The 25151-nt window shown below is 40.4% G+C and overlaps 1 long non-coding RNA gene across 1 annotated transcript in view; it reads left to right on the forward strand.

Moving 5' to 3' along the window:
* The window catches only part of LOC137096625 (uncharacterized), a 73074-nt gene extending 56129 nt beyond the window's left edge, over positions 1-16945 (forward strand). The window contains exon 5 of the long non-coding RNA XR_010909556.1: positions 15579-16945. This is a non-coding gene — a long non-coding RNA (uncharacterized lncRNA). The remainder of the gene's footprint in view (positions 1-15578) is intronic.
* Positions 16946-25151: the final 8206 nt, after the last annotated feature.

The raw sequence follows: 25151 nt of genomic DNA on the forward strand, positions 1-25151 counted from the left end.
CCCCCATATTTGCGGGATACGTTCTAAGATACCCAGTGGATACCTGAAACCATATAGCACGATCCAAGAGAGCCAGAGGAACATCAGCAGCAGGAAGCTTGGAGGAAGAAGCAGTCTTAGTTTGCTGTAGGCTGCCTTTGACCTCAGCTCTTGGTGCCTGGCTCCTTGCAGACCCCCACCGGGTCGCCTTTGCTTGGCTGACCTTAAGCCTATCACCTTGATTTTAACAGCTGCCTGTCTGATTTTATATAAGGTTCTATTTGCCATCTGTTAGTCTGCCCTATGTAGAAGAGGAAGGATGTAATTTTCTAAGAAGGAAGGGAGTCCCCGGACTTGTGGGGCAGCCATTGGAGTCATACAGGGCAAGAGGAGATGTGGAAGGGGGAGACAGTCTCAGTATCAACAAAATGAGGAGTAAAATAGAGTGTTTATTGTCCCCAAACTGTCTCCTATAGCTTATAGTTTGGATAACCAGGAGAACAGCCCCTCTAGGTTGGAAGTGCTGCTGTTAAATGTCAGGTCAGTAAATGGGAAAAGAACTACTATCCAGGACCTTTATTGGATGATGCTGAGTTGGGGGGGGGGGGGAATAATCTCGCTCAGCTCTGCCCACCAGGATTCTCTGTCCAGCAGCAGATAAGGCCTGGGGGGTGTGATGTGGAGTTGCAGTCGTCTATCATGATCCCATACCCCTGACCAGGTCCCCATGCCACAGTCAACAGTATTCTGGTGTATTTACCTAAAAGTGGGTAACCGGGACAGAATCGGGAGGCTGTTGTCACATGGAGCCCCCCCCCCCCGCACACACACACACACACACACACACACACCCCACCTGTGCACTGCTGTCGAGCACAATGCTTTCCCCATCACACAGAGGAAGTGTTGCCAGAGCATTGCTGAAGTGTGCTGGCTCCATTGGAGTCAACACAGGATCTTCCCATGTTAGGAGGGAAGTGAACACTTCCACTCTGGTTGGGGGTGGAGCTTCAACAAGAAGTCCAGCAATATCATGTAATGGGCAGCATGCCCATTCATTACTGGACCGTCCCTTTAGCATCCTAGGACACTAAAAAACGTAAGTGTGATGAGGTCCTTTTGGTCAAAATATGTCATTTCTAACAGTGTTGCTGGAACAGACCTAGGTTAAAATATGCCATTTCTTGTTTTTCCTCAAAATGTCTAGAATAATATAATCAGTGCTTTTTTATTAGAAAATTTCAAGGGAAATTACTCAAGTAGCCGGAAAAAATAAATAAAGCCATATTGGAGTAGGAGAAGGTCAGTTCTAGACATTCAGTTTTTTATCTGAGAATGACTAAGGAGTCAAAGTAAACTACTGGGAAGGATTATTTTTCCATCATTTGACTTAATCTTCTTGGGGATAAGAGGAAAGGAACACAATAAAGCATAAGAGGACTATATATCAGTTTAATTTGTAACAAATTGGGAAAGGTTCCCAAACTCCCTTAGAACAGAAATGAGGATATTTTTCCTGCTGAGATCTACTATATAGAATAACTTCTAAACTCTGGGTCACTCTAGTATAAATTGCTGACCTTCATTTAAACCAAGGTCATACGTTGTGTTCTACTGCTTTCTTTGTAAATTTCTCTAGGGGTTTTGTCACTGAGCTTTATCCAAACCATGCTTTTCAAAATGTCAACCTGTCTTCCTGAAGGAGAATCAACAATTTCTGGGTACTGATTGGGCCAGATGGCTGGGGTTGCCTTCTCCATATGTGGCACAATTAGGGATAAATTGGAGAGTCATATTAGGGCTGCCAGCTTGTGACACAAAGATCCAGGTTGTGCTTTGACATTTCCTGATGCCTCTCACCAGGAAAATTCCCAAGTAAACTATAAGAGGATAGTAGGAAGAGAGAGTTGATCTCATTCCTCCTCCCTCAATACCTACCAATCAACTAACAACCCAAACAAACAAAACCACAATTAGCTGTTTCTAACATAGTTTTCTAAAATAAATTGCATGAACTCAATGTGCAGGGATGAGAGAGAAAGAGGATATTTCTGTTACAATGGGTGGGTAGAGGGGGAAACAGCAGCAGAGATGGAACAAGCCAGTGGAAGAGAAAGGAATAGCGATATCTACCAGCTGCTTTCCAATTGTTGAAAATACAGCTGGCCAGCAGAGAGTCCTAGTGGAACCACATTATGCTACTCAGCTTTTCATCAAAGTTGCTGAGGAGTTTAAGAAATCAAGAATTTGAACCTATCCACTGAGTGCATCATCTTACCTTTCTTAGATTCTTGGCATTCTTGTTGAAAATGAACTGTTTCTTACAACTAGACTGCTTACTGGAGCGACATACAGGGAACACACCACCCCCCTGTTATGTCAACTCCACTGGCTGCCGATTCAGTTCCGAGCACAATTCAAGGTGCTGGTTTTGACCTACAAAACCCTTTACGGTTCCGGTCCAGCGTATCTGTCCGAACGTATCTCCCTCTACGTCCCATCTCGGAATCTGAGATCATCTGGGGAGGCCCTGCTCACGACCCCACCGCTATCACAAGTGAGGCTGGTGGGGACGAGGAGCAGGGCCTTCTCAGTGGTGGCCCCTCATCTGTGGAACTCACTCCCGGGGGAAATCAGGGCTTCAACTTCCCTCCTTGCCTTCAGGAGGAAGGTAAAGACGTGGCTCTGGGACCAGGCCTTTGGGCACCCTGACAATTAGACATGGAACCAGAATGATAGGACCAACAATGTGTGGAAAGTAGAACCTAACTATGAGTCGGTTAAACGCTGACCAGCAATGAGGTTTGTATTGCTTTTATTGTTTTAATTGTTTTTACGGGTTTATGGCTATTCCTGCCGATAATATTGATTGTTTACGTTAATTGTTATCAGTATTATAATTATTGTTGTTATTGATGTTATGTTTTTGATGTTATGTTTTTGTAATACAGGCATCGAATTGTGCCTTGTTTGTGTAAGCCGCCCTGAGTCCCTCCGGGTGAGAAGGGCGGGGTATAAGCAACCGCAATAAATAATAAAAAATTACCATCCAAAAGGTCTTGGGTTTCATTTGATTTCTGACTGACAATAAGATTTGTCCTGTTTGCAGTACTTTTATTACTGCCTCTTCTGTAACAAATTGGGGAAGGTTCCCAAACTCCCTTAGAACAGAAATGGGTATGTCATAAACACATATAATAAAAAGATAAAATACGTTATGATGATATATTCAGAAGCCATGTATGGTACAAGAAAGAGCTTCATTACTTCATTGACCAGTTTGCAAATGCAAAGCTATTCCTGTCGTTTTGAACACATTGTATAAGTTGCAGCTGGTATGGGCCTGCAATTTTACAAGGCTTCTTTGTTTTCTCTTCACAAACATTAAGAATTTCATTTCCGTAGTATAATGTACTAGAATGCCCTTGATGTTTTCCATAAATTAGCAAAAGAGTACTAGAAAACATCGCTGTTACATAATGCCTAAGTAAGCTGACATGTTGTGTGCTCAAAGAATAAAGATTACATGAAAGCTTTGATTATAAATATATATCAATTTGCTGTGTGATTTCAGATCCACAAGGACTGTAGGTTCAGAAGCCTGGTGTGTCAAGCTCCCCGAAGGACAAAATAATAATAATAGTAATAATAATAATAATAATAATAATAATAATAATAATAATAATACCATCTCCCCAAGGGACTCGGTGCAGCTTACATGAGGCCGAGCCCACAATACATCAGCAAAAACAACAACAACAGCAATACAAAACAATAAAATGAAACTCATAAACAAAAAACAAGGAGTAAACATTAACAATAGTGCGACAACATTTAAAAACCTATGGCTGGGCCAAATGTAATAATTAAAAATTTAAAAAATAATGCTGAGCATGACCAGGTGAAATATATAACTAGGATAGAATTTCGGAGAGTAAAGGGTGTGCAGACAATCCTAGATCATTGATAAAGTACATTTAGGGACATATTGCTGGGAGTTTCCTTATTCTGGGAAGGCACACTGGAACAACCATGTTTTCAGGCTCCTCCTAAAGACTGCCAGAGTTGGGACATGCCTGATGTCCTTGGGGAATGAGTTCCAGAGTTATAGAATCATAGAATCATAGAATCAAAGAGTTGGAAGAGACCTCATGGGCCATCCAGTCCAACCCCCTGCCAAGAAGCAGGAATATTGCATTCAAATCACCCCTGACAGATGGCCATCCAGCCGCTGTTTAAAAGCTTCCAAAGAAGGAGCCTCCACCACACTCTGGGGCAGAGAGTTCCACTGCTGAATGGCTCTCACAGTCAGGAAGTTCTTCCTCATGTTCAGATGGAATCTCCTCTCTTGTAGTTTGAAGCCATTGTTCCGTGTCCTAGTCTCCAGGGAAGAAGAAAACAAGCTTGCTCCCTCCTCCCTGTGGCTTCCTCTCACATATTTATACATGGCTATCATATCTCCTCTCAGCCTTCTCTTCTTCAGGCTAAACATGCCCAGCTCCTTAAGCCGCTCCTCATAGGGCTTGTTCTCCAGACCCTTGATCATTTTAGTCGCCCTCCTCTGGACACATTCCAGCTTGTCAATATCTCTCTTGAATTGTGGTGCCCAGAATTGGACACAATATTCCAGGTGTGGTCTAACCAGAGCAGAATAGAGGGATAGCATTACTTCCCTAGATCTAGACACTATGCTCCTATTAATGCAGGCCAAAATCCCATTTGCTTTTTTTGCCCCCACATCACATTGTTGGCTCATGTTTAACTTGTTGTCCACGAGGACTCCAAGATCCTTTTCACACGTACTGCTCTCGAACCAGGCATTGTCCCCCATTCTGTATCGTTGCATTTCGTTTTTCCTGCCAAAGTGGAGTATCTTGCATTTGTCCCTGTTAAATTTCATTTTGTTAGTTTTGGCCCATCTCTCAAGGGGCCACCACCGAGAAGGCCTTCTCTCTTGTCCCCACCAATCGCACCTGTGATGGAGATGGGAACACGAGCAGGGCCTCTCCATATGATCGAAGAGATCGTGTGGGTTCGTATACAGAAATATGGTCACGAAGGTAGACACAGATGGGATGAAGGTAAAGAATAGAGGTTTATTCATCTTTGGCCAAAAGAGGATGTCAGCAGAATCTGTGTTCCAAAGACTGACATAACTCAATGCAAACATACAGAAATATTTATAGCACTCTGACAGCAGTTTGAAACAAAGTCTTCGTAGCCCTTATTGCTGATTGGACTAGATCAGGGGTTTGCAAACTTTTTCAGCCATTGAAGCAAAAGTTTCTTGTGGAGTCACAAGAAATGTTTTGATATTTTATATATTATATTATATTATAATAATGTGTATATATCAGGCATGGGCAAACTTTTTGATCAAGATAAATTTAACAGGATTTTGGTGGAAGACCCTAAGGGTCATCCGGTACAACCCCCTTTCTGCCATGCAAGAAAAACACAATTGGGATGAGGAAATGCTCCCAGGAATAAACTAGAATAAAATCAGGAAAGGGCCCTCTGGCTCTTCCTAAACCCATTATGTGTTTCACAGGGCACTGTGAAGGGATTGGGATTATTTTTAACTAAATGTTGAATGATGTCTGAGGTGTGCATATGTTGTGGTGAGTTCACTGAGAAGTCACCTGAAACTGGGAAAAGGTCACTGTGGGGTTCGTTACTGGCTCTTATGGGATTGCGGATTTTAGGGTTCAGTTGAAGATCCTGGTGTTTCAATAACAGTAGAAGATTGGTCCCTTAATCCATTCTGCATTTGTTCACTTTCTTAACATCTATCTCATATTATTTCTTTATTTGTTCAGGAGATGAGACCAGGTCTTGTATCTTGGGGGGGGGGGGGGTGTAGTTTCACTAGAATTGTTTATTGAGTTGTTTACAAACTTTCATAAGATTTTGGCTGCACTTTGTTCTAATTTGTAGAGTGTTAGATCCCATGCTGAGAGAAAGGTGGAATATAAATTAAATGAATGAATGATTACCAAAATTAAAAGTAAGAAGAGCTAAAAGTCTGCCTTGCAGAAGCTATTGAGATTTCCCTTGGCTAGTTTGGCACCCAGCTTATCTCCTCACATTTAACTTGCAATCTCACTGATGCTGGAGATTTTCTTTCTAGGTCAGTGCCCTCCCCCCACCCCCCAAAGAAGTTTGTTGCCTGGTAACATCCTATGCCTTCTGCCCTCTCTTGAGACTGCCAAGGCAGCTGGCCAACCTGTCCAAGCTTTGACTCCGAGGATCCTTCTCCTTGCCTTCTCCTGGCTTCTGCTAGGCTTACCTTCACTTGCTTCTGTACAAGGCAGTTCTACTTGGTAGCTGCTTACAAAATACTTCTTAAAAGCAATTGCTCTAAAGTGGTTGTTTGATATATTCTCAAATCCGCCACTTTCCTGTGTCACAAAGGAAGACCTTCTGCCCATAGGACATTAATTTATACTATTCAGACCACATTGTGTAGTACTGTATTACAGTCTATTTTTTTCTACCACTATGGATAAGATATCTGAAAATTGCAATTGCCCACAATAAACAATAAGAGCTTGCATCCAAATATTCCAGACAGAACCTTATAAAACAAAAAATATGGAAACAAGTTTAAAGAGAAACACTGATTTGAGCAAGGTGTCTTAGGACATCTTTCTGCCATCTGATGAGGGTATGGAAAGGATGTCACAGCACCCTCTCCTGTCTCCTCCATATGATGAGGGGAGGAGAGAGGACATGCGGAGTGCCACGAGCTGCCTTGTGCACCTTCCCTTTCAGCAGTAATTGCTGGCGCAACTGGTTTTTATCCTCAGAACAAAAGATTACTCCATCTTGCCATCAGATCAAAAATTTGATTCAGCACCTACAGCTACAAAACTTCCCCGTCTCTTCATTCCTGTGACACAAAGGTCTCTATACAGTACATATCATTACTTATTCACCAATAGAGAACTTAGGGGTCTAAGTGTCTACCAATTAAGAAGCAAAATGAGGGAACCTTTTTATTTCATATCAAAAAGATTACATGAATTAGTATACAACTGATAAAAATAGGTAAAGCTAAATGTTGTCCCCTGACATTAAGTCCAGTTGTGTCCGACTCTGGGGTGTGGTGCTCATCTCCATTTCTAAGCCGAAGTGCCAGCGTTGTCTGTAGACACCTCCAAGGTCCTGTGGCCAACATGACTGCATGGAGTGCCGTTACCTTCCCACTGGAGCGGTACCTATTGATCTACTCACATTTGCATGTTTTCTAACTGCTAGGTTGGCAGAAGCTGGGGCTGACAGCGGAAGCTTATGCCACTCCCCAGATTCAAACCTGCGACCTTTCGGTCAACAAGTTTAGCAGCTCAGTGCTTTAACCCACTGCACCACCGGGGCTCCATAAAATAGGGCACCTAAAATTAAAATTTTGTTTTTCATGCATTGGACAGTTTTTTTAAAAGGACAATGCAGACAATGCACATAGCATGTGTTGCTATAACACACCTGTGCATATTTATTTATTTATTTATTTATTTCCTATATTTTTATGGTATTTTTGCACTGATGCATTTGCCTTGTTACTTGGAGCCACTTTCCACCCAAAACACTTTAAAGCATATACAATGGAAGAGAAAATCCTGCAAACTGGGAGTTAAAACTTCAGACAAGTTGAAACAAAAAGTCAGCCAGCAAAAAGAATGTGACATTTTAGATTTTTATAGTGGGACGCTGTTAATGTGTATATAATTCTGTCCACATGGAATGTTAAAATAAATCATTAACTTACAACGAATGGAAGGCACTATTGTAAAGGAAAACTGATTTTCACTATTTTTTAATGAAGAGAAAGCAAGAGGTCATGGTTGACTTTATTTGTAAACGTGTTTCTGGATTCCAGTGAAAGGCAAACATTTCCATTTGTTTATGTTTTGATAATGTAAAATCTAGTTAGGTTTCTTTTCTTTAAAAAAAACCAAGTGGTTTTATCCCTGACCTTCCTTTTTTTTTTGTATTGCTTGGGTGCTTTAAATAATTTCAAACAAATTTTTCAAAATTAAAATCCAGGAAATGATCATCATATGCAGTATCAATTAGTCTGGAATTTTCTCTCTAGGATTCTCATGTGGAGGTCTCTAAAATCATTTGCTCTACCGTTTATTAAGCCCAGGGGTTGGTGAGGTTTAGCATATACTACATTCCCGTCCTTCCCAAGATTATTTTTTTCATCTCTTGAACCCCCCGATTCCCAACCACAATTCCCTGTCCCACTTTTTTTCTTGTAAGAAAAACTGCATTGGCCAACTTAGGGCCCTTCCACACAGCCATATATCCCAGAATATCAAGGCAGAAAATCCCACAATATCTGCTTTCAACTGGGTTATTTGAGTCCACACTCAGATAATGTGGGGTTTTCCGCCTTGATATTCTGTGATATGGGGCTGTGTGGAAGGGCCCTTAGAAAGTTGTAGCTTCCATGCACTGTTTAACAACCCCCTCCCCCAACAAAAAAAATTAGTCAGACAAATAGACCTCTAGTCATTTCTGTTGTGTTTGTGTATGCATAATCTTTTTAGCATAATGATGTTGCTTTCAGAGGACATCTAGGACAAAAGATGGAGCTCTGGACACAGCATACTTCCTCTTCTTATTTGAGTTCAACAGTAGAACAGCTTGAACTAGTGTTGTCCATTCCAGTGCTGCCTCTCCTAAACCTGCCTTGTTACACACACACAAAACTTCTGGTCCAGTCATAAGCCAAGCTGCCAGACAATCAGGACCAAGAGCAATCCTGCCAGAGCAGTGGTTCTCAACCTGTAGGTCCCCAGATGTTTTGGCCTTCAATTCCCAGAAATCCTAACAGATTGTAAACTAGCTGGGATTTCTGGAAGTTGTAGGCCAAAACACCCAGGGACACACAGGTTGAAAACCACAGCCCCAGGGTCTGCCTTTATACTTTTAAACTTTTAATCTCCATTACCATAACTGACAGCCAATGGACCATGGAAACATAAGTGCAATAGTAGCTGTGTGAGTACATGAAGCAAATTAGGCAAGCCACAAGGAAGGTAAAAGTAAAGAGATGTGTGCCAATAGATATGAACAGGTGGAGAAATAATAATAATAATAACAACAACAACAACAACAACAACAATCCCACACAGTTGGATCATCAAGTGCCTAGACACCATCGGCATTTGTAAAAACATTGGCACTTTTATTGAAAATATGATGAAGCACTGGAAAACTGAACTGTTTATTGGAAATGAAAACTATGGACTTGTCAACATCAGGAGAGGAATCTTCCAGGGAGACTCATTGTCCCCACTGCTTTTCATCATTGCCATGACCCCTCTTGTCAACAACCTTACAAAAAACAAACCTGGGCTATCAAACATCTAAGAAATCTCACAAAATTTCAGATCTGCTGTACATGGATGACCTGAAGCTGTATGGGAAAACTGAAACTGAAATCCAGTCTCTAACTAACATTGTCCAAATCTTTAGCACTGATATCAACATGGAGTTTGGTTTGGACAAATGTTCAACAGTGGCACTGAAGAAGGGAAAAAACATTGAAAGTGAGGGCATAAATATGCCCAGTGGCCAAGTGATAAAGTGTCACCAAACAGAGGCCTATAAATATCTGGGCATACTACAGGTGGACAATATCAAACATGAACATGTGAAAACTGTGGTCAGCAAAGAATACATTCAAAGGGTCAGAAAAATTCCCAAAAGCAAGCTCAATAGAGGCAATACCATCAAGGCCATAAACTCCTGGGCCATACTTGTCATAAGATATACTGCTGGCATCATAAACTGGATGCAGGCAGAACTGGACAACCTGGACAGAAAAACAAGGAAACTTATGACCATTCATAATTTACTACATCCTCAGTATGATGCTGACCTGCTCTATCTGCCTAGAAAGTCTGGTGGCAGACGACTTTTACACATAAAACAAGTATCTGAAGAAGAAAAACATGCCCTGGCAATATATGTAAAGGAAAGCCAAGAACCTGCGATAATTGAAGTCAATAATCGGAAACTTCTCAAAGAACAGCAGACAAAGAACCAGTACAAGAAAACTGCATTACAAATCAGAGCTAATAGCTGGCACAACCAAGCATTGCATGGGCAGTTCCTTGACAAAATTGAAGGAAAAGTTGATGAGGAGAAGACCTGGTTATGGTTCACGAATGGAATACTGAAGAAGGAAACAGAAGGCCTGCCATCAGAACAAATACCATTAAGGCCAGGATCAAAAAATCAGCAGATGACCCAAAATGCAGACTGTTCAAGGAAGCTGATGAAACCATGGACCACCTCAGCTGTTGCAAGAAATTTGCACAGACGGACTACAAACAAAGACACAACTCTGTGGCCCAAATGATTCACTTGAGCATATGTCACAAGTACCACCTACCAGCAGTAAAGAATTGGTGGGATCATAAACCCGCAAAGGTCATGGGAAATGAACACGCAAAAATACTATGGGACTTTCAAATTCAGACTGACAAAGTTTTGGAACACAATACACCAGACATCATGATTGTGGAAAAGAAAAAAGTTTGGATTATTGATGTTGCCATACTGGGTGACAGTCACATTGAGGAAAAACAATAGGAAAAACTCAGCCGTTATCAGGACCTCAAAATCGATTGCAAAGGCTCTGACATAAAGCAGTACAGGTGGTCCCAGTGGTCATTGGCACACTGGGTGCCATGCCAAAAGATCTCAGCCGGCATTTGAAAACAATAAACATTAACAAAATCATGATCTGTCAACTGCAAAAGGCCAATTTACTTGGATCTGCATGCATCATTCAAAAATACATCGCACAGTCCAAGACACTTGGGAAGTGTTCAACTTGTGATTTTGTGATACAAAATCCAGCATATAGATCTAATTTCCTGTGATATACTGTGTTTTTGTGTCAGTAAAATAATAATATTTTATTTATATACCACCCAATCTCCCCAAAGGGACTCAGAGTGGTTCCCAATAAAAAGGCAAACATTCAATGCCAGAATACACTAACAAAGGGAAATAAACAACCCCAGATTCCAAAAGAACATTCAAAACTATAACAAAATTATAATTATAATAGATAAACTGTTATAGAAGGAAACTAGAGGAAAATACAAACTTCATAAAGATGAAGTCTAAAATTATTGTAAGGCAGAGGATGTGATTTATACATTTTAATTTTTAAAAACTACTAAAATATTGCTTCTTTTGCATCATTTGATTTATGGTTTTGTTTCTTGAAAGTAAATTTTAACAAAGGAAACTGCAAAATAAATTCAGGAAGCTTTCATTAATTGCAATTTTTAATACTAAGATATTACCTTATTAATATGTTTTGTAGTAAAATTGGGCAAATATAATGAACTTGTTTTGATATGAGCAATAATATCTATTATGTAAATATGATTAATGAATACTATTAATGTGTGTGGCTTCCTGCAAAAAGTAAACCCCAGAAAAAACTCTTACTACAATTTTACTCATTCTACTCATTCCATAAAGGACACATTCTGTTGGATGATTTTAGTGATTGTCTTCATAGAGGTTGGCATAGCCTCTGTTTGAAATTGCCCTCAGATAGCACCCTGGCCAGCGAGGATAGAGAGCATAGTAATGGGACAGGGGAACCTTTTGTCAAATTTAATTTTCATTTATTCAAAGAGTCTCTTCGCATTTTCAGAGGCTACAGCTGCTGACGTACACTATTTATAAAAGAGACTTTGCTAACACCAGTATCCGTCTTCAGCTGTGTTTGGTTAAGTCATGTTTTGTTAGTGATCAAATTATTAGCCACTGACAGCTAATAAAACTGACAGAGTGACAAGGAAGGAAGAGTGCATGGGGCATGTGTCTCTGGGACAAATGAAGGGAGGGAGGAAGTGATGTGGAGACAGCTGTCGCAATAAGAGAAGTCAACAGAGACCTTTCTTGTGTCCTTTCCCATTGCCCTTACAATATTGGCCCCAATAGGCCTAGATGTCAGAGGGACGTATATAATCCCAATTACAACCAGATCCACTGAGAACCTTGCCGTAGGAGCAGCCACCAGAGCCCCTTCCTATTGCCTTTGCAGCATTGGTCTTAGTGGCCTTGAGATAACAGGGGCTTATATATTAAGCCCTGGTCCACTGTAGGGTGGCTGCCAGAGCCCCTTTTTGTTGTCTTTGCTGTATTGACTTCAATGAGTCTGGGCATAATAGGGCTTGCCATGTCCCCCACGGAGACTTTTATTGTTTTCTTTCTTGAGCCTCTGTTGTTCCTTTATTTAGAATGGGTTTAGATGGTTTTCTGTGGGAAGGAACCTTTACTAGACTCTTTCCCTTTAATAACCCACTCCCCAGAGGCAGAACTTGAGGTCCTCCTCAGTAATTCCTTTGATGCTAGTCATTCTGATGGTGCCAAGGAGTCTAGATGCTGTAATATCTTCCATGTCAATGGTTGAGGAAACTAAGTTTAAGAGTTGGAAAAATAAGTTTGAAGCATTGAGGAACCAAGTCTACAGTTTGAAGAAGAAAAGAGACTTAAACAAGAGGTGTTGACAGAAGTCAATTCCAGACAAAGGACACCAAAAAAAGGCTAGAAAGAGGATCTCTTTGGAAGAAATAGAGAGAAACCCAACTAAGTTCTAATCTTCCATCTGTTCCATAAAGTAATTGCGTGTAGTCAGACCCTGGTAGGAGTTAGGGAGCTGATCTTCAATACAATTAAAGTCCTTTTTGTTTCCTGTTACACTTTTTGTTGTGAGTTTCCATCTCTGTTCTTGCCGAGAATAGGGCACCTGAGGAGAGTTAACTTGGGGAACAAAACAGGGTTTATACAGGGTGTTCTGCATGTAAGTACTAGGATTTCCAAATGTGGCTCGTCTGTGTGTTCCCACACAAAGTAGACATTTTTTTTTCATGGAAGTATTATTTTTGTGGTGAAGCATGGACATTCAAATTCCTTTGACCACAGTAACAGATTTGCAGCCTTCTCAATGCTTCGCTATTCAAATGGCAGCAATTTTTACAAGTGCATTCCTCCCTCCTTCTCAGTTTTCCTATTGCAAAATCTTGCATTTGAAGGTTTGATGTGATCCCCCCTGCTATGCCAGCTCCACTGGCTGCCGGTCCATCTCTGAGCCCAATTCAAAGTGCTGGTTTTGACCTATAAAGCTCTATACAGTTCTGGCCCAGCTTACTTGTCTGAATACATCCACCCCTACGTCCCACCTCGTAATCTAAGATCATCCGGGGAGGCCCTGCTCTCGCTCCCGTCAACAGTACAAATGCGTCTGGTGGGGACTTCTCAGCTGTGGCCCCCCACCTATGGAACACACTCCCAAATGAGGTAAGATCCGCTCCCTCCCTCCTGGCTTTTAGAAAAAAATTAAAATCATGTTCTGTTTCTGCTATCCGAATTTCGGTGGACCCGCGGATCTGTTTTCCGCAGCTCCCAAAAATGAGTGGGTGCCTAGAAAGCTGTTTTTTGATTTTGATCTGCAGCCAAAAAATGTGGCAAGATTTGGCTCATTGGTGGCAAAGGGGGGGGGCTTCACAGTCTCCCCTTCCCATCATTTTTAGGGCTATTGGGATGAAAATAGCCACATTTTTTCTTATGAATAGTACAAATAATGATAACAATGATCTTTTATGTCCTGATGGAGATTGGAGTTAGAAATGATGGGTTCTTGATGACAAAGCTTACATAGAAGCTGGATAGTTTTATTATTATAGACAACAGAGAAATTATTATAATAAAATTAAATTAAATTAAGAATGCAGAGAGCACAGAGAGAAATATAATAAAACAACACAAAGAATTTGTGATTAGACTGCAAAGGCAAGAAATTATTAGGCATTGGTGGTAAGTTTAGGCAGGTAAATTTTTCTGAGAATGAGGCTCTGCTGTTTTCTGGAATTCTTATAATTATTAATAACAATAATCTTTTTAAAGTACTTTTTGAAAGAGAGGAGGGAGGAGACAGAAGAGAAGAGGCTAAAGGCTTTAGTAAAGAATAAAATGTGACTCAAAGCTCAGAGCCATTCTAAAAAAAAAAGTACACCCACTAAAGTCCCCAATTGCCATGTACTCACCCACCTGTACTTTCCAACTCCCAGTTCCTAAATAAAAAATCAAGAAAATAATCTAGGAAAATCTAGAAAAATAAAAAAAAATTAGATTCAGTGAGCCAGGCCTAAAGCTACTAGCAAGTGTCAAGGTGATCAGACTGATGCGCCTCTCTCTACAGGCAGGACGCAACTGAGCAATGTAGGCACTCGCTCCATTAAATAGACACAGTTTGCGTAAGACACATCATAACTTTCTTCTATTCTGATTGGCCCAATAGGCAGGGCTCACAGGGAAACCCCGTGCGAGCACATGGAAGCCTCTCCATGCACCTCATGATCCCGAATAGAACAGAGGTAGCCATGACTGGCAGCTACATAGTCCGTTTTGGCTTTAAAAAAAATGTTGGCAGAGCCCTTGCTGTTATGGGCATCTGAACAAGCCGAAGGCAAACATCCAAAATGAATTTGTGCACAAGCATGAAGTGAGGCAAGTGAGGAAGGAAGAACAGAGGGATGGGGAAGGGAAGATGCATAAGAGAAATGGAGAAGAAGGGTGCCAAGGTTGTAAGGAACAGAAGCAGTGTTCATTACATCTCCAATAAAGATGTTCAGACCTGAGACCATATTCCAAATGTTTTATGAGGTCAAATAAATGGTAACTACAATAAGGACCATTTTCACTGTGGTACCTTATTTAGGGAATGCCTCTCCTAGAAAAAGTCATTTAGCACTTATTTAATAGTCTGTTGGAAAGCCTGATGAAGAGGTTTCTTTTCCCAGTGACCTTCAAGGCTATTTTTAATACTTTTACATTTGTGGTGTTGTTTGTATCCTCATGGCTTGTTTTACTGTTGATTTTGTCTAGGCTGCTTATATTGTTTTTATTTAATGTTTTTGTGTTTCTAAGGTAGAACTGGCCAGATAATGTTATTAGATGGTTTTAAACTCTAAATATATAAATATGCTGAACAGGTTAATGCATGCCACCAAATTGGGAGTACTAAGGGAGAAGAAGAGTGGGACTATGTGCAGGGAAACCTCAGCATTTAAAGAAAAAAATATTTTAAAAGCAAAAGAGCGAAAGAATCTAAAAGTTGCCCCAATGGAAAATAAACATGTTCAGAAGCAACAAAACAAAACTCTGGAATGTGTATGCGGTGCCTTGCTTCAGGGCAATGGGTGGCTAAAACCCTGACTATCCTAGTGTTTCAACATCACTGTTGAGATATTTTTAAAAACAAATTCAAAAAACTAAGGGAGGACTCCATTGACAAAAAAGTCACAGCTCTCCTAATACATCTGAAAGACACCTCAGTTAGTCTGCTGTTTGCAAATGGTTAAGTGATAAAGGAAAAAACTGTAAGTCTGATTTTTCTTATTAGATCTTTTGAACTTCTGGCTCACAGCTGAACCAATAGTTCCAATTAAACTAGTGAAGGGACTTCCTTTCTTCTGGGGTCATACATTTTTATCCCTCAAAAAGATAATTGTTGTTTTCTTTCTTTCTGTTTTCTGCTTTGGAAACATTTTTGTTAGCATCTACCACCATGAAATGCATTTGAAGATATGTACTGAAGACATATATACATCTGTTATTTGCGGAGTTCAAATATCATCGTTGGTGGCTCCAACAAAGAATCAAGACCTGAAATCCACCATAAAGAATATTTGGATCACCTCACTGAATTTGCACCTGCCTGGGTCCCCTAGCAGAAGTCAGACAAAAGGAGTTCTTGAGACAACTAATGTTTATGGTTTGTTTTGCTAAACTGGCTGTTCTGTCGCGCACTGGGTCTGAACAAATTGTCTTTATTCTATAGGACATATACTTTAAACCCAGTGGGAAGCCGGGGTGCCTCAAAGAGAGATTCTTAGGGATTTCCTGAAGTGATGGTCTTTAGAGTCTTTAATGGTACAACAAAGTCTTTATTAAGGAACAAATAACAAATCTTCAAATAACACTTCAAGGTTTTCTTATTCTTGTCTTTAAGAGACTGGCACTGACTTGGATTAACTGTACTTTCTCAGCATGAGGAAGAACCCTTTATAATCTCTCCCAGGCTGTCTATTATCTGGGCCTCGCTGGTCTGGGTCTTACTACCGATCCCAAATGTGCCTGGACATCGAGTAAACCTACCAGCCAAGGCTTGAAGATATTCCAGCTGGAATTCCGTGGTTCTGTAATGCTGTCCTGTGGGAACTTCAGGGCTGTTTTCCCCTCTGGTGCTGTGAGGCTGAGAGGCTGTGAGCTCTCAGCCAGAGCCTTTGGGATCTTTTCCTTCTTTTTCTGCTTCCCTGAATGATCCCCAGATGATCTTGAGGAATGAAGCTTTTCCTACGGGATGAGCTGTCTGCGTCCTATAGACTAGCTTCCTTATGTGTGATTGACTGAAATGGCTCCCTTCCCTTCTCAAAACCCAAAAGGGGGCGGAACTAAGGAACCTAATGATGATGGACAGGTGGCCTGCCCTATAACTGCAAACTTTAACAGGAAGCCACCCTTCTGCAAAATCCCAAGCCTTGGGCTGCAAGCAAACACTTAATACAAAGCAAATAAAGTGGGAGCTTCTGATATAGCTGTACCAGCACACTGGCCTACAACTTTTTTTAAGTGATGGATAAACTGGAAGCAGCAAATGACACTGACTATGCCACTTATTATTTATTTATTAATTGAGAGTATTTATATTCCTCCCTTCTCACCCCGCAGGGGACTCAGGGCAGATTACAATGTACATATACATGGCAAACATTCAATGCCATAGATGCACAACATATATAGACAGACAAACAGAGACTATTTAAGTTTCCAGCTTTCATGAGGGTATTCCTGCTACCAGGGGAGTTGTCACTTCACTGTCCATTTGAGACACTGATGGACAGGCCCGTAGCCAGGATTTTGTTTTGGGGGGGGGGGGGTGAGTTTGGTTCAGGGGGGTGAGTTTGGTTCGAGGGGGCTGAGTCTGAGTGAAAGAGGGTCTACCCTAACAAACCTTTTGTATTGTTACCCCAATACCCCCATACATATGGGATATACTGAGCATGGTGATCAGATCATGATATGAATAAACATAACAGTTTAAATAATGTACCAGTAAGGACTTCTCACGGACCACCATCAGAATTTCAGGGGGGGGCTGAAGCCCCCCCCCCAAGCCCCCCCCCCCCGGCTACATGCCTGCTGATGGAGTACTTCCTCATTCTTTGCTTGCTTGCTTGCTTGCTGGAGATTTTATGGCGTCATAAATTAAATAAGCCTCCCCGCATAAGGAATAATTATGGCTCCTCACAGATTGTGATATAACCCAGCACAGTTTAGCTGCATCTCAAAGGGAAATATTGGAGACGTAAGAAAATTCTACGGTCTTACATGCACATGTGGTGGGTTTATTTTATGATTCAAAAAATTGGGGAAAATTGCATAAAGAGATGTGCTAAGTGCAGCAGGTTTAAGCTGATGCAGCTATAAATTTTCTACCACTATTTCTGTGATCTAATGAACGTAGCCTATATAAAACGCTAATTGGCTTTCCCTGCCTGGGGGTAAAATTAAAAATATGGTGCCATTGGATAGATGCAACAAATCTGTCTTTTGGGAGAAAAGGCATCAGTCACTGGCCTCTTTGGAAAAGCTGACTATGCACATATAGGAAAAAAAATTAAAGGCCAGCCATGCAATTCTTTCTATTTAATATGCTTTCCATTCATTATTGTAGCTATAATAGGCCTTTATTATCCACCTGCTTCACATAGTGATCTCTAGGAAGATCTCTTGAATAATTGCAAAATGTATTTACTAATAATATAAATAACATGGATAACTTTGGAAAATGGTGAGTAATATGACTGTCATGGGTGACTTCGGAAACACTGTAATTTTTTTTTAGATTTCCCAGATGTCTTTGTAAATTATTTATCAATAGTAAACAGTTGATTGCAGTTGATTATTGGTGATCAGTTTACAAAGAAAGTATGACAATAAGAGACTCTGCCAAGCTAACCTGGTTGCAGAATTATGCCCAGGATTTTTAATATTTTCAGTTTTAAATTGCTTTTAAACTCTACTTGTATGTATTCATAATTGATGTTATTATTTCTTCTGAACTGCCCAGATACTGGAGGACGTCTTGATATTGTTTAATGACACTAATCATGATAATGACAATAACAATAACTGACTCTTCTATTCTGCAATATTCTAATATTATTGTCATTATTGATTGTTGCTCTTACTATAGTTAATTATTGTTCTCACTCCATTGTTTCTTTCGATTATTGTCTTCCTTTTATGTTTTTGTCCCCTTTTAAGTAATGTGTTCTTTCAAACTGTCCTTTTGCTTGAGTTCCTCCTTTTCCTCTGCTTGCAGTGTTAGTTGCTCTTTTTAAATATAATAGTACATAGTTCCATAAAATAAATTGAAAAAACACTGCAGTGCTACAAGGGGAGGACACCATAAAAGAGCCATGGCTTTCTTGTTACATCTAAAGTTAGTCTGCTATTTGCCAGTAGTTAGGTGATGAAGCTAAAGCTGTAAGCCTGTGATTTTTTTTCTTTTTGAATCTTTTGAACTTCTGGCCCACAGCTGAACCAATAGTTACAATCAAAGCAGTGAAAAAACATCTTTTCTTCGAAAAACACACTTTTTTGCCATTTCTCAAAAAGTTAATTATTTTTCATTCCAAACGGAAAACCTTTTGTTATCTTCTTTCTGTTTTCTGCTTTGGAAAGGACTTTTTTGTTAGCATCTACGTCAGTGAGATTTATTTGAAGATACATACTGGAGACCTTTTGTATGCCAGCTTTAAACAATGTTTTCAAGGTGAATGCTAAAGCTCTTCTCTTCAGACTTTACACCTTCAACAAACAAAATAAGTCAAAGTTATATGGTTCTGATGACAAACTGAAACACTGAGTCCTTACCTAATCCAATAGTCTCCTTGGTATGAATATTGTTCAAAGGGGGTGGGGTGCCACAGTTTTCCTCTGAGACGGTGATCCTCATCAAAAGGCCCTTCAGAAAGTGAGGGACAGCGGGGAAAATAGTGGGGCAGCATAAGGAACCAGCTGTGTTCCCTACCACTGGAATCCGTGCCATCCCTTTGCACAATGTTTCCTTGCTGTTCCTCGCTTCCTCTTCGGCTACTCTGCCATTTTTGTATGAGGAGTTTGGTGTACAGATAACTCCTCTGAGCCCTTTTTCTCTCCGCTACCAGCACAGAGTCACACTGAGATATGCTGGAAGTAGCCCTGCGTCATGTGATGGACTCCAGGGGACTCTGTGCCGGCATCGCAAAGAAGAAGAGGAGATACTTCTGTGTCTTCAACTGATGAGGTCATGCAAGTAAGGCTTGCCCAGTGAGCTTCTAAGGCTGAGCAGGATTCAAGCCCTGTCTGCAGAATCTTAGTCCAATGCTCAAACCATACTGGCTCTCAACTTTTAAGAATGGATAATAAGCATCTGAGAAATTGCTATAGCAGATATACTTAGCAGAAGTGTATCTGCGCAACTAGTTTTCATCCTCAGAACAAAAGGTTAGTCCATCTTGCCATCAAATTAAAAAAAATCATTCAGCACCTGCAGCTACAAAGCTTTCTCCCTCTCTTCCTTCCTGGTACATGAAGGTTACAGTACAGGCACCTTTGAATTTTAGATATGAGCCCTTGTTCTTACTACTATATTGCAACCCATTATACTGAATCAATAGTTACTGCTTCTGGATTTACTGCTACCACCAGAGTTTTGTCCATGCCACTCTCAATCATGATGCCATCACATTGTAAATTCACCAAAAGTACTCATAAATACAAAAAATAACCCTTGCAATTCTGCCACATTATCATTTCATGATAGATGAAATCAGTGGTGGCATATTATGATCTAATACAGAACTTTCCAAACTGTGTGTAGTGACATGTTAGTATGTCAACTGCAGTGTGTTCGTGTGTCAGCCAACATAGGAGAAAACCTCTGAGTCTATGTAAAATAAATAATAAATCAGATAGTGTGTGTGTGTGTGTGTGTTTTCATGAGATATGATGTTTCCCCATATATTTTGTTATTATAATTTATGTATGTCTCTGTATCTCTTATGCAGGGATTGGTTTAACCACCAGTTTGCTAATAAATCTGAATTACTGTGTCGCAAAATAATGCATGTCTAAAAAGTATATCACCATCATGAAATATTTCGAAAACTCTGATGTAGTATATATATATAAAAGAAAACCATTAGACACCTTTTAGAAGAAATATGCATAAGTATAAGACTCTTACATTAGTCAGAACAAGATTGCATCAATATCCTCCCTCTGGACCATGGGTTCTCAAACTGTTTCTGTGGAGCCCTTGGGGCTCTGCAGGTGATAGTGAGGGGCTCCGTGGCACCATGTTGCCTCCCACTGCCTCCTCTTTCCTCCTCCTTCCTCCTCCTTAGAAATGCAGGGAAATTAAAAATTTGGAGCTACCAAAACAGCAACAGCAGCAATATCCTCCTGGGGCACAGACCATTTCTCCCTCACCTCCCTTGCTGCCCAGATTCTTTTTCTCAACACCCAGACCCTCTCCCCTTCCCCACCACCTTCCTTGCTTCCAAAACCCTATTTCCCTCCCACCACTCAGAGGGTGCTTTGATTGTGCTTTTCCTCCATGTTGGAAGGGAGCTGGACTGCATGGTCCCTGCGGTTGCTCCTATTACTACTACTGCTGCTACTGTGTCTGTATTTGTGCTTTTCCTGCATGGCAGAAGTGAGTTGAACTGCCTTGTCCTGTTGTGTTGTCTGTCCTTGTTATTTTATAACTGGCATTGAATATTTGCTGTATGTGTGTTCTGTAAAGCCACTCTGAGTCCCCTTCAGGGTGAGAAAGATGGGGTTTAAATATCGTGAATAAATCAATAATAATAAATGAACTGGATGGCCACTGGGGTTTCTGCTATTATTATTATTATTAGTAGTAGTAGTAGTAATAGTAGTAGTAGTAGTAGTATTCACCGCCAAGACACTACACTTGGAAGGCCATCACACTCAGACAATGAGGGATGACGTAAGTAAAGTAAGTATCATCATCAACGACAACAACATCATCATCACAAAGGCTGGATGGCCATCTGAGGGGGTGCTTTGGTTGTGCTTTTCCTGCATGGCAGAAGAGGGTTGGACTAGATGGCCCATGCAGTCTCTTCCAACATTATTATTAGCATTATCATTAATATGACTGTCATTAGATGTCCATCTGTCAGGGGTGCTTTGATGGTGCTTTTCCTGCATAGTAGAAGGAGTTGGACTGGATGGCCCCTGGGGTCTTCCACTGAAATACTGTTGACTTCATGTTGTTCTCCACTTCAAATGTTCTTTCTTTCCTTTTTTTATTCACTACAAGCAAGCTATGTGCAATGTGCATATGAATATGTTCATTTTTTCAGTTAGTTCCCACAAGCCTTCTCCATCCATCAGCCAGTGGCCCGGCCCAGCCCAGCCCGTCTGTCAAAATTTTAAATGCAATTTGGGCCCTGTGTCCAAACGTTTTACCCTGCTGAGATAGATAGATCTACACACACACACACATTTCTTGGAGCTCCACGAGAAACTTTTGCTTCAAAAAGGGCTCTGTGGCTGAAAAAGTTTGTAAACCTCTGCTCTAGACAAATCCCTTCAGGGATAAAAATGTTGAAATCTAATGCTGGGAAAAACAAGTTCAGTATGACCATTCACTTGAGGTACCAGAGAAAGAGAATGATAAAGAATTTATTCTTTACTGGGGGAGGTTAGGACAAAAGATGTACCTTTTATCATAGTTACTTACTTGTAAAGACAGCAGCGAGGCAGGTGGTAGCCACTAGCTATTAAATCAGAACTGAAAAAACTTTGTTGGAAAAGCTGTATTTTCTCCCTGTATTCCAAAAAGCCATTAGATTCTGTATAGTAAGCAAAACGATTGGGTTCCTGTCCAGCCTCATTCTGCAAAAAGTGAAGCCTGAACACATATGAAAGCAGCATAAGGCACTTGGGTCCCTGAAGCAAATGCAAGACGGCAGGAGCAAGCTGGTGGTGTGTGCATTTCCCCCTCTTGCTGCAGCGTGAGAACTGCCAGGAATTGCCCACACTTTCTTACAGATACTGCTCCTCCTTTGTATACATAATACAAAGGATACAATAAGTCAAGTTTTTTCATTTGATTTTTTAAAATGGATACAACGTACAACTTGGATCCAAATTGGTGAACATCATTCATGAGTTTGGTGAGATTAAACAGCGACATTATGTAGTGGTATTTTTTGTTTTTAATCATTTGTATTAATAGAGTGTGGGGAAGGATAAAATAATGGATATAAAGCAGAGATATTTAACATCCTTTTTAATTGTCTCCTTCAGTAATGATCTAATACAAAAAAAGTTTCTATGATGTTTAAAAGGTTTTTTATTTTGGTGGAGTATTGTTTGATTTCCGGGCTATATGGCCGTGTTCTAGAAGCATTTTCTCTTGACGTTTCACCTGCATCTGTGGCTGGCATCTTCAAATACACAGCTTCATTTTTCTTGGGGTATTTGTTTATTGTGCTTTCTTATTGTTTATGCTGGGGTGTCCTCCATGTGGGAAAAGACATCTGAGTCTTTCCTTACCTTTCCCCAAATCAAAGGATTTCTCACTTTAAATAATTTCAGCTGTCACACAATTAGTTGTAAGTGGCCAAAACTTTTTTTTTAAAAAAAATCCTTGATTTGCTTGTTCATTTACAATATTTCTATCCAATCCTGTATTGCAGGCATGGGCAAACTTTGTAACTTGGAGGCCGCATGCTAGCACTCCCTGCTAAGAAGACTGGCTGCCTGGTGATGGAAAGAAAGAAGGGAAAGGTGGAAGGAGAAAGAGGGAGAGAGAAAGGGGAGGAGTAAAGACAAAAGAGGAGGGAGGGAGGAAAAGAAGGATGAATGGAAGGGAAAGATAAAGGAAAAAGAGAAGAAAGGAAAGACAAAAGGGAAGGAAGGAGAAGATGGGAGAGAGGGAGGGAAGAGGGAGGGAAGAGGGAAGGAAGGACTAAAGGGTGGAAGGGAAGGATGGAAAGCAAAAGCAGGAGGGAAGGGAGGAAGTAAAGAGAGGAGAAAGGAAAGACAAAAGGGATGGAAGGAGGAAAGGGTGGAAGGGAAGGATGGAAGGGAAGAAGGAGGGAAGGAAGGAAAAATGGAAGGAGGGAGGGATGGAAGGACGAAAAGGTGGAAGGGAAGGAAGAAGGGAGGGAGAAAAAGGGAGGGAAGGAAAGGAGGGAGGGAAGGAAGGAAGGAAGGAAGGAAGGAAGGAAGGAAGGAAGGAAGGAAGGAAGGAAGGATAGGCTGATGAGAGAAAGGAGGGCCTGAGAAAAGAGCCCAAGGGGCCACATCTGAACCCTGGGCCTGGTTTTGCCCATATCGCAAGATTTCTGGGCAATTTGCAATAAAATAAAAGAGAGTGCTCAAATGCTGTTGTATTTGGTGTTATACTGGCCATTTAGAAAGATATATTGTTTTTAATATATATTATAAGACTGATTTGGAAATCTGCATTGAAAGATTACACAAACATCACAGAAAAGGGTAAATATTAACTGTCTTCTCTTATGCAGCCAAATAACCATATGTAAATCTACCCTTTCTTAAAGACATAGGTATATCTCTTCATTTGTGGACAGTTTGAAGATGGTGGAATTTGGGTATTTGTTCCAGAGGCTATGAATGCAAATCCATGGTGGTTGATGGCTTTCCTTTTACTGGAGTAGCGAACCCATACTTTAAAGGACTATTCAAAGGGGTGAAATCTCTTCCCCAAGAAGGTTCAGTCCTTTGGAGTATTCCTTTAAAATTCAGAATGAGATTTGAATTGGATCTTGCTGAAATTGAAGCCAAATAAACACAATTGACTATGAGATGTCCCGATCTGTATTGGTGGCCCAATACTGTGTATGTTTTTTGTATGTATTTTAATTTTAATTTTATATGCTTAAATGAATTGTATATTTTAACATGTTGTAAACCGCAATGAGTCGCCGCACAGGCTGAGATATTAGCGGTATACAAGCATACCAAATAAATAAATAAATAAATAAATAAATAAATTGATGCAAATATTAATTTTTTTTTTAAAAAAAACCCCTCAAAGTTACCCAGAGTCTTTATTTTCAAATAAATGTGATGCTACTGGAGCTTTTAACATATTTTTAGATAAGAGCTAAAGACTTAACAATGTGTCTGCTCATCCATTTTCATCCAAGCCCATTATTATCTTATTTTTATTACATAGTTTAGTGTTTATCCAAAAGGCATAAACAACAAATCACTATAGCGATGTAAGGTTTTCTTCTTAAGATAAAAGTCTTGTGTATTTGTTATACTGTTCTATTTAAATATACTTCCTCACTTTTTATGTCTTTGTTTGTATTTGGAGAAAAAAATCTGGCAGCTGTTCCAGCAATTTCCTGCACTTATACTTACAGGAAGCAGGGGACCACCTTATTCTATTTGTTTTGAAGTAAGTTATATTGTTTCAGGTTATACATGATCCTGCAACCCTTTACAAGACATAAGCATTCAGAAGAAAAACATTACAGTACTTGCTAGGATAATGTAGTGGTTTGAGCATTAGACAGAAGGACTCTGGAGATTTGAATCCCCATTGAGCCATGGAAACCCACTGGGTGACCTTGCACAAGTCACACTCACTTGGCCTCAGAAGAAGGCAAAGGCAAACCCCCTCTGAAGAAATTGTTCCAAGATTTGTTCAGAGCAGTGTTTTTCAAACTGTTTTGAACTTCAGCTGTTTTGAACTTCAGCTCCCAAAAATCCCAGCCAGTTTACCAGCTGTTAGGAATTGTGGGAGCTGAAGTCCAAAACACCTGGAGGAGCACAGTTTGAGAAACTCTGGTTCAGACAGTCACCATAAGTCAGAAATGACTGGAAGAAACACGACAACAGCAACTTGACAGATGCATAAAATCCACTTGTTAGGAGCAGAGATATGTATGAAAGGGACTTGTAAACCATTTGTATTTCACCAGGCTCCACATTTTAACATACAAAGGCTACAAAACGTCAGATGGCTTTTTCCTTCTTCACTTGCCTAGATGCTAATTGTTGTCCAT

The sequence above is a fragment of the Anolis sagrei genome, chromosome 3 (assembly GCF_037176765.1).
Source record: "Anolis sagrei isolate rAnoSag1 chromosome 3, rAnoSag1.mat, whole genome shotgun sequence".
NCBI classification, from domain to species: Eukaryota; Metazoa; Chordata; class Lepidosauria; order Squamata; family Dactyloidae; genus Anolis; species Anolis sagrei.